Raw genomic sequence first — 11,330 nt, 5'->3', positions numbered from 1 at the left:
ATCACATACAGTGCATTCGGAAAGTATTCAGACCCCTCTTCCACATTTTGTTACATTACAGCCTTATTGTAAAGTTGATTAATTGTATTTTTTCCTCATCAATCTACACACATACTGACAACGCGAAAATACGTTTTTAGAATCTTTTGCTAATTTATTAAAAATAAAAAAACTGAAATTCCTTATTTACATAAGTATTCAGACCCTTTGCTATGAGACTCGAAATTGAGCTCAGGTGCATCCTGTTTCCATTGATCATCCTTGAGATGTTTCTACAACTTGATTGGAAAGCCTCTCTCTTCAGATAGTGATGGTGATGCGGAGGACATACTCTCTCTTCAGATAGTGATGGTGATGCAGAGATAATCCTCTCTCTTCAGATAGTGATAGTGATGCGGAGGTAATCCTCTCTCTTCAGATAGTGATGGTGATGTGGAGGTAATCCTCTCTCTTCAGATAGTGATAGTGATGTGGAGGTAATCCTCTCTTCAGATAGTGATGGTAATGTGGAGGTAATCCTCTCTCTTCAGATAGTGATAGTGATGTGGAGGTAATCCTCTCTCTTCAGATAGTGATGGTGATGCTGAGGTAACACTCTCTCTTCAGATAGTGATGGTGATTGCGGATGTAATCCTATCTCTTCAGATTGTGATAGTGATTTGGAGTTAATACTCTCTCTTCAGATAGTGATGGTGATGTGGAGGTAATCCTCTCTCTTCAGATAGTGATAGTGATGTGGAGGTAATCGTCTCTCTTCAGATAGTGATAGTGAGGTGGAGGTAATCGTCTCTCTTCAGATAGTGATGGTAATGCGGAGGTAATCCTCTCTCTTCAGATAGTGATTGTGATGTGGAGGAAATCGTCTCTCTTCAGATAGTGATGGTAATGTGGAGGTAATTCTCTCTCTTCAGATAGTGATTGTGATGCGGAGGTAATCCTCTCTCTTCAGATAGTGATGGTGATGCGGAGATAATCATCTCTCTTCAGATAGTGATGATGATGCAGAGATAATCATCTCTCTTCAGATGGTGATGATTATGTGGAGGTAATCCTCTCTCTTTAGATAATGATTTGGAGGGAATTCTCTCTCTTCAGATAGTGATGGTGATGTGGAGATAATCATCTCTCTTCAGATGGTGATGGTGATGTGGAGATAATTCTCTCTCTTCAGATAGTGATAGTGATGTGGAGGTAATCGTCTCTCTTCAGATAGTGATGGTGATGTGGAGGTAATCCTCTCTCTTCAAATAGTGATGGTGATGCTGAGATAATCATCTCTCTTCAGATGGTGATGGTTATGCGGAGGTAATCGTCTCTCTTCAGATAGTGATGGTGATGCAGAGGTAATCCTCTCTCTTCAGATAGTGATTGTGATGTGGAGGTAATTCTCTCTCTTCAGATAGTGATAGTGATGTGGAGGTAATCCTCTCTCTTCAGATAGTGATAGTGATATGGAGGTAATCCTCTCTCTTCAGAAAGTGATGGTGATGCTGAGATAATCATCTCTCTTCAGATGGTGATGGTTATGTGGAGGTAATCCTCTCTCTTCAGATAATGATTTGGAGGGAATCCTCTCTCTTCAGATAGTGATTGTGATGCAGAGATAATCATCTCTCTTCAGATAGTGATAGTGATGTGGAGGTAATACTCTCTCTTCAGATAGTGATGGTGATGTGGAGGCAATCCTCTTTCTTCAGATAGTGATGGTGATGTGGAGGTAATCCTCCCTCTTCAGATAGTGATGGTGATGTGGAGGTAATCCTCTCTCTTCAGATAATGATTTGGAGGTAATCCTCTCTCTTCAGATAGTGATGGTGATGATGAGGTAATCCTCTCTCTTCAGATAGTGATGGTAATGTGGAGGTAATCCTCTCTCTTCAGATAATGATTTGGAGGTAATCCTCTCTCTTCAGATAGTGATGGTGATGATGAGGTAATCCTCTCTCTTCAGATAGTGATGGTAATGTGGAGGTAATCCTCTCTTTTCAGATAGTGATAGTGATGCGGAGGTTATCCTCTCTCTTCAGATAGTGATAGTGATGTGGAGGTAATCATCTCTCTTCAGATAGTGATAGTGATGTGGAGGTAATCCTCTCTCTTCAGATAGTGATAGTGATGCAGAGGTAATCATCTCTCTTCAGATAATGATTTGGAGGTAATCATCTCTCTTCAGATAGTGATAGTGATGTGGAGTTAATTCTCTCTCTTCAGATAGTGATAGTGATGCAGAGGTAATCATCTCTCTTCAGATAATGATTTGGAGGGAATCTTCTCTCTTCAGATAGTGATAGTGATGTGGAGTTAATTCTCTCTCTTCAGATAGTGATGGTGATAAAGAGGTAATACTTTCTCTACAGATAATGATTTGGAGGTAATCCTCTCTCTTCAGATAGTGATGGTGATGTGGAGGTAATCCTCTCTCTTCAAATAGTGATGGTGATGCTGAGATAATCATCTCTCTTCAGATGGTGATGGTTATGCGGAGGTAATCGTCTCTCTTCAGATAGTGATGGTGATGCAGAGGTAATCCTCTCTCTTCAGATAGTGATTGTGATGTGGAGGTAATTCTCTCTCTTCAGATAGTGATAGTGATGTGGAGGTAATCCTCTCTCTTCAGATAGTGATAGTGATATGGAGGTAATCCTCTCTCTTCAGAAAGTGATGGTGATGCTGAGATAATCATCTCTCTTCAGATGGTGATGGTTATGTGGAGGTAATCCTCTCTCTTCAGATAATGATTTGGAGGGAATCCTCTCTCTTCAGATAGTGATTGTGATGCAGAGATAATCATCTCTCTTCAGATAGTGATAGTGATGTGGAGGTAATACTCTCTCTTCAGATAGTGATGGTGATGTGGAGGCAATCCTCTTTCTTCAGATAGTGATGGTGATGTGGAGGTAATCCTCTCTCTTCAGATAGTGATGGTGATGTGGAGGTAATCCTCTCTCTTCAGATAATGATTTGGAGGTAATCCTCTCTCTTCAGATAGTGATGGTGATGATGAGGTAATCCTCTCTCTTCAGATAGTGATGGTAATGTGGAGGTAATCCTCTCTCTTCAGATAATGATTTGGAGGTAATCCTCTCTCTTCAGATAGTGATGGTGATGATGAGGTAATCCTCTCTCTTCAGATAGTGATGGTAATGTGGAGGTAATCCTCTCTTTTCAGATAGTGATAGTGATGCGGAGGTTATCCTCTCTCTTCAGATAGTGATAGTGATGTGGAGGTAATCATCTCTCTTCAGATAGTGATAGTGATGTGGAGGTAATCCTCTCTCTTCAGATAGTGGTAGTGATGCGGAGGTAATCCTCTCTCTTCAGATAATGATTTGGAGGGAATCCTCTCTCTTCAGATAGTGATTTGGAGGGAATCTTCTCTCTTCAGATAGTGATGGTGATGCGGAGGTAATCCTCTCTCTTCAGATAGTGATGGTGATGCGGAGGTAATCCTCTCTCTTCAGATAGTGATGGTGATGCGGAGGTAATCCTCTCTCTTCAGATAGTGATGATGATGTGGAGGTAATCCTCTCTATTCCGATAGTGATGCGGAGGTAATCCTCTCTCTTCAGATAGTGATGATGATGCAGAGATAATCATCTCTCTTCAGATAGTCATTGTAATGTGGAGATAATCATCTCTCTTCAGATGGTGATGGTAATGTGGAGATAATCCTCCCTCTTCAGATAGTGATAGTGATGTGGAGGTAATCCTCTCTCTTCAGATAGTGATAGTGATGCGGAGGTAATCCTCTCTATTCAGATAGTGATGGTGATGTGGAGGTAATCCTCTGTCTTCAGATAGTGATAGTGATGTGGAGGTAATCCTCTCTCTTCAGATAGTGATGGTGATGTGGAGGTAATCCTCTCTCTTCAGATAGTGATAGTGATGTGGAGGTAATCCTCTCTCTTAGATAGTGATATTGATGCAGAGGTAATCCTTTCTCTTCAGAGAGTGATGGTGATAAAGAGATAATCATCTCTCTTCAGATAGTGATTGTAATGCGGAGATAATCATCTCTCTTCAGATGGTGATGGTTATGCGGAGATAATCATCTCTCTTCAGATGGTGATGGTTATGCAGAGATAATCATCTCTCTTTAGATAGTGATTGAAATGCGGAGAAAATCATCTCTCTTCAGATGGTGATGGTTATGCGGAGGTAATCCTTTCTTTTCCGAAAATGATAGTGATGCAGAGATAATCATCTCTCTTCAGATAGTGATTGTAATGCGGACATAATCATCTCTCTTCAGATAGTGATGGTATTGTGGTGGAAATCCTCTCTCTTCAGATAGTGATAGTGATGTGGAGGTAATCCATTCTCTTCAGATAGTGATGGTGATGCGGAGGTAATCATCTCTCTTCAGATAGTGATAGTGATGCGGAGGTAGTCCTCTCTCTTCAGATAGTGATAGTGCTAAGGAGGTAATCCTCTCTTCAGATAGTGATGGTGATGTGGAGGTAATCCTCTCTCTTCAGATAGTGATGGTGATGTGGAGGTAATCCTCTCTCTTCAGATAGTGATAGTGATGTGGAGGTAATCCTCTCTTCAGATAGTGATGGTGATGTGGAGGTAATCCTCTCTCTTCAGATAGTGATGGTGATGTGGAGGTAATCCTCTCTCTTCAGATAGTGATGGTAATGTGGAGGTAATCCTTTCTCTTCAGATAGTGATAGTAATGTGGAGGTAATCCTCTCTCTTCAGATAGTGATAGTGATGTAGAGGTAATCCTATCTCTTGGATAATGATAGTGATGCGGAGGTAATCTTCTCTCTTGGATAATGATAGTGATGTGGAGGTAATCCTATCTCTTGGATAATGATAGTGATGTGGAGGTCTTACTCTCTCTTCAGATAGTTTTAGTGATGACGAGGTAATCCTCTCTCTTCAGATAGTGATAGTGATGCGGAGGTAATCCTCTCTCTTCAGATAGTGATGGTGATTTGGAGGTAATGCTCTCTCTTCAGATAGTGATAGTGATGCGGAGGTAATCCTCTCTCTTCAGATAGTGATAGTGATGTGGATGTAATCCTCTCTCTTCAGATAGTGATAGTGATGCGGAGGTAATCCTCTCTCTTTAGATAGTAAAAGTGATGACGAGGTGATCCTCTCTCTTCAGATAGTGATAGTGATGTGGAGGTAATCCTCTCTCTTCAGATAGTGATAGTGATGTGGAGGTAATCCTATCTCTTGGATAATGATAGTGATGCGGAGGTAATCCTCTCTCTTCAGATAGTGATAGTGATGTGGAGGTTCTCCTCTCTCTTCAGATAGTGATAGTGATGTGGAGGTCTTCCTCTCTCTTCAGATAGTTTTAGTGATGACGAGGTAATCCTCTCTCTTCAGATAGTGATGGTGATTTGGAGGTAATGCTCTCTCTTCAGATAGTGATAGTGATGTGGAGGTAATCCTCTCTCTTCAGATAGTGATAGTGATGTGGATGTAATCCTCTCTCTTCAGATAGTGATAGTGATGCGGAGGTAATCCTCTCTCTTTAGATAGTAAAAGTGATGACGAGATGATCCTCTCTCTTCAGATAGTGATAGTGATGTGGAGGTAATCCTCTCTCCTCAGATAGTGATAGAGATGTGGAGGTAATCCTATCTCTTCAGATAGTGACAGTGATGTGGAGGTAATCGTCTCTCTTCAGATAGTGATCGTGATGTGGAAGTAATCCTCTCTCTTCAGATAATGATGATGGTGTGGAGATAATCCTATCTCTTCAGATAGTGATGGTGATGTGGAGGTAATCCTCTCTCTTCAGATAGTGATAGTGATGTGGAGGTAATCCTCTCTCTTCAGATAGTGATGGTGATGCAGAGATAATCCTCTCTCTTCAGATAGTGATAGTGATGCGGAGGTAATCCTCTTTCTTCAGATAGTGATGGTGATGCAGCGGTAATCCTCTCTCTTCAGATAGTGATAGTGATGCTGAGGTAATCTTCTCTCTTCAGATAGTGATGGTGATGATGAGGTAATCCTCTCTATTCAGATAGTGATAGTGTTGCGGAGGTAATATTCTCTCTTCCGATAGTGATGGTGATGCAGAGATAATCATCTCTCTTCAGATAATGATTGTAATGTGGAGATAATCATCTATCTTCAGATGGTGATAGTTATGCAGAGATAATCATCTCTCTTCTAATAGTGATTGTAATGCGGAGATAATCATCACTCTTCAGATAGTGATAGTGATGTGGAGGTAATCCTCTCTCTTCAGATAGTGATAGTGATATGGAGGTAATCCTCTCTCTTCAGATAGTGATGGTATTGTGGTGGTAATCCTCTCTCTTCAGATAGTGATAGTGATATGGAGGTAATCCTCTCTCTTCAGATAGTGATAGTGATGTGGAGGTAATCCTCTCTCTTCAGATAGTGATAGTGATGCGGAGGTAATCCTCTCTATTCAGATAGTGATGGTGATGTGGAGGTAATCCTCTGTCTTCAGATAGTGATAGTGATGTGGAGGTAATCCTCTCTCTTCAGATAGTGATGGTGATGTGGAGGTAATCCTCTCTCTTCAGATAGTGATAGTGATGTGGAGGTAATCCTCTCTCTTCAGATAGTGATAGTGATGCAGAGGTAATCCTTTCTCTTCAGAGAGTGATGGTGATGCAGAGATAATCATCTCTCTTCAGATAGTGATTGTAATGCGGAGATAATCATCTCTCTTCAGATGGTGATGGTTATGCGGAGATAATCATCTCTCATCAGATGGTGATGGTTATGCAGAGATAATCATCTCTCTTTAGATAGTGATTGAAATGCGGAGAAAATCATCTCTCTTCAGATGGTGATGGTTATGCGGAGGTAATCCTTTCTCTTCCGAAAATGATAGTGATGCAGAGATAATCATCTCTCTTCAGATAGTGATTGTAATGCGGACATAATCATCTCTCTTCAGATAGTGATGGTATTGTGGTGGTAATCCTCTCTCTTCAGATAGTGATAGTGATGTGGAGGTAATCCATTCTCTTCAGATAGTGATGGTGATGCGGAGGTAATCATCTCTCTTCAGATAGTGATAGTGCTAAGGAGGTAATCCTCTCTTCAGATAGTGATGGTGATGTGGAGGTAATCCTCTCTCTTCAGATAGTGATGGTAATGTGGAGGTAATCCTTTCTCTTCAGATAGTGATAGTAATGTGGAGGTAATCATCTCTCTTCAGATAGTGATAGTGATGTGGAGGTAATCCTATCTTTTCAGATACTGATAGTTGTGCGGAGGTAATCCTCTCTCTTCAGATAGTGATAGTGATGTGGAGGTAATCCTCTCTCTTCATATAGTGATGGTGATGTGGAGTAATCCTCTCTCTTCAGATAGTGATAGTGATGTGGAGGTAATCCTCTCTTCAGATAGTGATGTTGATGTGGAGGTAATCATCTCTCTTCAGATAGTGATGGTGATGTGGAGGTAATCCTCTCTCTTCAGATAGTGATGGTGATGTGGAGGTAATCCTCTCTCTTCAGATAGTGATAGTGATGTGGAGGTAATCCTCTCTCTTAGATAGCGATAGTGATGCAGAGGTAATCCTTTCTCTTCAGAGAGTGATGGTGATAAAGAGATAATCATCTCTCTTCAGATAGTGATTGTAATGCGGAGATAATCATCTCTCTTCAGATGGTGATGGTTATGCGGAGATAATCATCTCTCTTCAGATGGTGATGGTTATGCAGAGATAATCATCTCTCTTTAGATAGTGATTGAAATGCGGAGAAAATCATCTCTCTTCAGATGGTGATGGTTATGCGGAGGTAATCCTTTCTTTTCCGAAAATGATAGTGATGCAGAGATAATCATCTCTCTTCAGATAGTGATTGTAATGCGGACATAATCATCTCTCTTCAGATAGTGATGGTATTGTGGTGGTAATCCTCTCTTTTCAGATAGTGATAGTGATGTGGAGGTAATCCATTCTCTTCAGATAGTGATGGTGATGCGGAGGTAATCATCTCTCTTCAGATAGTGATAGTGATGCGGAGGTAGTCCTCTCTCTTCAGATAGTGATAGTGCTAAGGAGGTAATCCTCTCTTCAGATAGTGATGGTGATGTGGAGGTAATCCTCTCTCTTCAGATAGTGATGGTGATGTGGAGGTAATCCTCTCTCTTCAGATAGTGATAGTGATGTGGAGGTAATCCTCTCTTCAGATAGTGATGGTGATGTGGAGGTAATCCACTCTCTTCAGATAGTGATGGTGATGTGGAGGTAATCCTCTCTCTTCAGATAGTGATGGTAATGTGGAGGTAATCTTTTCTCTTCAGATAGTGATAGTAATGTGGAGGTAATCCTCTCTCTTCAGATAGTGATAGTGATGTGGAGGTAATCCTATCTCTTGGATAATGATAGTGATGCGGAGGTAATCCTCTCTCTTCAGATAGTGATAGTGATGTGGAGGTTCTCCTCTCTCTTCAGATAGTGATGGTGATGTGGAGGTAATCCTCTCTCTTCAGATAGTGATAGTGATGTGGAGGTTCTCCTCTCTCTCCAGATAGTTTTAGTGATGACGAGGTAATCCTCTCTCTTCAGATAGTGATGGTGATTTGGAGGTAATGCTCTCTCTTCAGATAGTGATAGTGATGCGGAGGTAATCCTCTCTCTTCAGATAGTGATAGTGATGTGGATGTAATCCTCTCTCTTCAGATAGTGATAGTGATGCGGAGGTAATCCTCTCTCTTTAGATAGTAAAAGTGATGACGAGGTGATCCTCTCTCTTCAGATAGTGATAGTGATGTGGAGGTAATCCTCTCTCTTCAGATAGTGATAGTGATGTGGAGGTAATCCTCTCTTCAGATAGTGATGGTGATGTGGAGGTAATCCTCTCTCTTCAGATAGTGATGGTGATGTGGAGGTAATCCTCTCTCTTCAGATAGTGATGGTAATGTGGAGGTAATCCTTTCTCTTCAGATAGTGATAGTAATGTGGAGGTAATCCTCTCTCTTCAGATAGTGATAGTGATGTGGAGGTAATCCTATCTCTTGGATAATGATAGTGATGCGGAGGTAATCCTCTCTCTTCAGATAGTGATAGTGATGTGGAGGTTCTCCTCTCTCTTCAGATAGTGATAGTGATGTGGAGGTCTTCCTCTCTCTTCAGATAGTTTTAGTGATGACGAGGTAATCCTCTCTCTTCAGATAGTGATGGTGATTTGGAGGTAATGCTCTCTCTTCAGATAGTGATAGTGATGCGGAGGTAATCCTCTCTCTTCAGATAGTGATAGTGATGTGGATGTAATCCTCTCTCTTCAGATAGTGATAGTGATGCGGAGGTAATCCTCTCTCTTTAGATAGTAAAAGTGATGACGAGGTGATCCTCTCTCTTCAGATAGTGATAGTGATGTGGAGGTAATCCTCTCTCCTCAGATAGTGATAGAGATTTGGAGGTAATCCTATCTCTTCAGATAGTGACAGTGATGTGGAGGTAATCGTCTCTCTTCAGATAGTGATCGTGATGTGGAAGTAATCCTCTCTCTTCAGATAATGATGATGGTGTGGAGATAATCCTATCTCTTCAGATAGTGATGGTGATGTGGAGGTAATCCTCTCTCTTCAGATAGTGATAGTGATGTGGAGGTAATCCTCTCTCTTCAGATAGTGATGGTGATGCAGAGATAATCCTCTCTCTTCAGATAGTGATAGTGATGCGGAGGTAATCCTCTTTCTTCAGATAGTGATGGTGATGCAGCGGTAATCCTCTCTCTTCAGATAGTGATAGTGATGCTGAGGTAATCTTCTCTCTTCAGATAGTGATGGTGATGATGAGGTAATCCTCTCTATTCAGATAGTGATAGTGTTGCGGAGGTAATCTTCTCTCTTCCGATAGTGATGGTGATGCAGAGATAATCATCTCTCTTCAGATAGTGATTGTAATGTGGAGATAATCATCTATCTTCAGATGGTGATAGTTATGCAGAGATAATCATCTCTCTTCTAATAGTGATTGTAATGCGGAGATAATCATCACTCTTCAGATAGTGATAGTGATGTGGAGGTAATCCTCTCTCTTCAGATAGTGATAGTGATATGGAGGTAATCCTCTCTCTTCAGATAGTGATGGTATTGTGATGGTAATCCTCTCTCTTCAGATAGTGATAGTGATATGGAGGTAATCCTCTCTCTTCAGATAGTGATAGTGATGTGGAGGTAATCCTCTCTCTTCAGATAGTGATAGTGATGCGGAGGTAATCCTCTCTATTCAGATAGTGATGGTGATGTGGAGGTAATCCTCTGTCTTCAGATAGTGATAGTGATGTGGAGGTAATCCTCTCTCTTCAGATAGTGATGGTGATGTGGAGGTAATCCTCTCTCTTCAGATAGTGATAGTGATGTGGAGGTAATCCTCTCTCTTCAGATAGTGATAGTGATGCAGAGGTAATCCTTTCTCTTCAGAGAGTGATGGTGATGCAGAGATAATCATCTCTCTTCAGATAGTGATTGTAATGCGGAGATAATCATCTCTCTTCAGATGGTGATGGTTATGCGGAGATAATCATCTCTCATCAGATGGTGATGGTTATGCAGAGATAATCATCTCTCTTTAGATAGTGATTGAAATGCGGAGAAAATCATCTCTCTTCAGATGGTGATGGTTATGCGGAGGTAATCCTTTCTCTTCCGAAAATGATAGTGATGCAGAGATAATCATCTCTCTTCAGATAGTGATTGTAATGCGGACATAATCATCTCTCTTCAGATAGTGATGGTATTGTGGTGGTAATCCTCTCTCTTCAGATAGTGATAGTGATGTGGAGGTAATCCATTCTCTTCAGATAGTGATGGTGATGCGGAGGTAATCATCTCTCTTCAGATAGTGATAGTGATGCGGAGGTAGTCCTCTCTCTTCAGATAGTGATAGTGCTAAGGAGGTAATCCTCTCTTCAGATAGTGATGGTGATGTGGAGGTAATCCTCTCTCTTCAGATAGTGATGGTAATGTGGAGGTAATCCTTTCTCTTCAGATAGTGATAGTAATGTGGAGGTAATCATCTCTCTTCAGATAGTGATAGTGATGTGGAGGTAATCCTATCTTTTCAGATACTGATAGTTGTGCGGAGGTAATCCTCTCTCTTCAGATAGTGATAGTGATGTGGAGGTAATCCTCTCTCTTCATATAGTGATGGTGATGTGGAGTAATCCTCTCTCTTCAGATAGTGATAGTGATGTGGAGGTAATCCTCTCTTCAGATAGTGATGTTGATGTGGAGGTAATCCTCTCTCTTCAGATAGTGATGGTGATGTGGAGGTAATCCTCTCTCTTCAGATAGTGATGGTAATGTGGAGGTAATCCTTTCTCTTCAGATAGTGATAGTAATGTGGAGGTAATCCTCTCTCTTCA

Source organism: Coregonus clupeaformis, unplaced genomic scaffold (genome assembly GCF_020615455.1).
Source record: "Coregonus clupeaformis isolate EN_2021a unplaced genomic scaffold, ASM2061545v1 scaf0022, whole genome shotgun sequence".
In the NCBI taxonomy this organism is placed as follows: domain Eukaryota; kingdom Metazoa; phylum Chordata; class Actinopteri; order Salmoniformes; family Salmonidae; genus Coregonus; species Coregonus clupeaformis.
The sequence above is the reverse complement of the archived record's forward strand: the minus strand, read 5'-3'. Positions refer to the sequence as shown.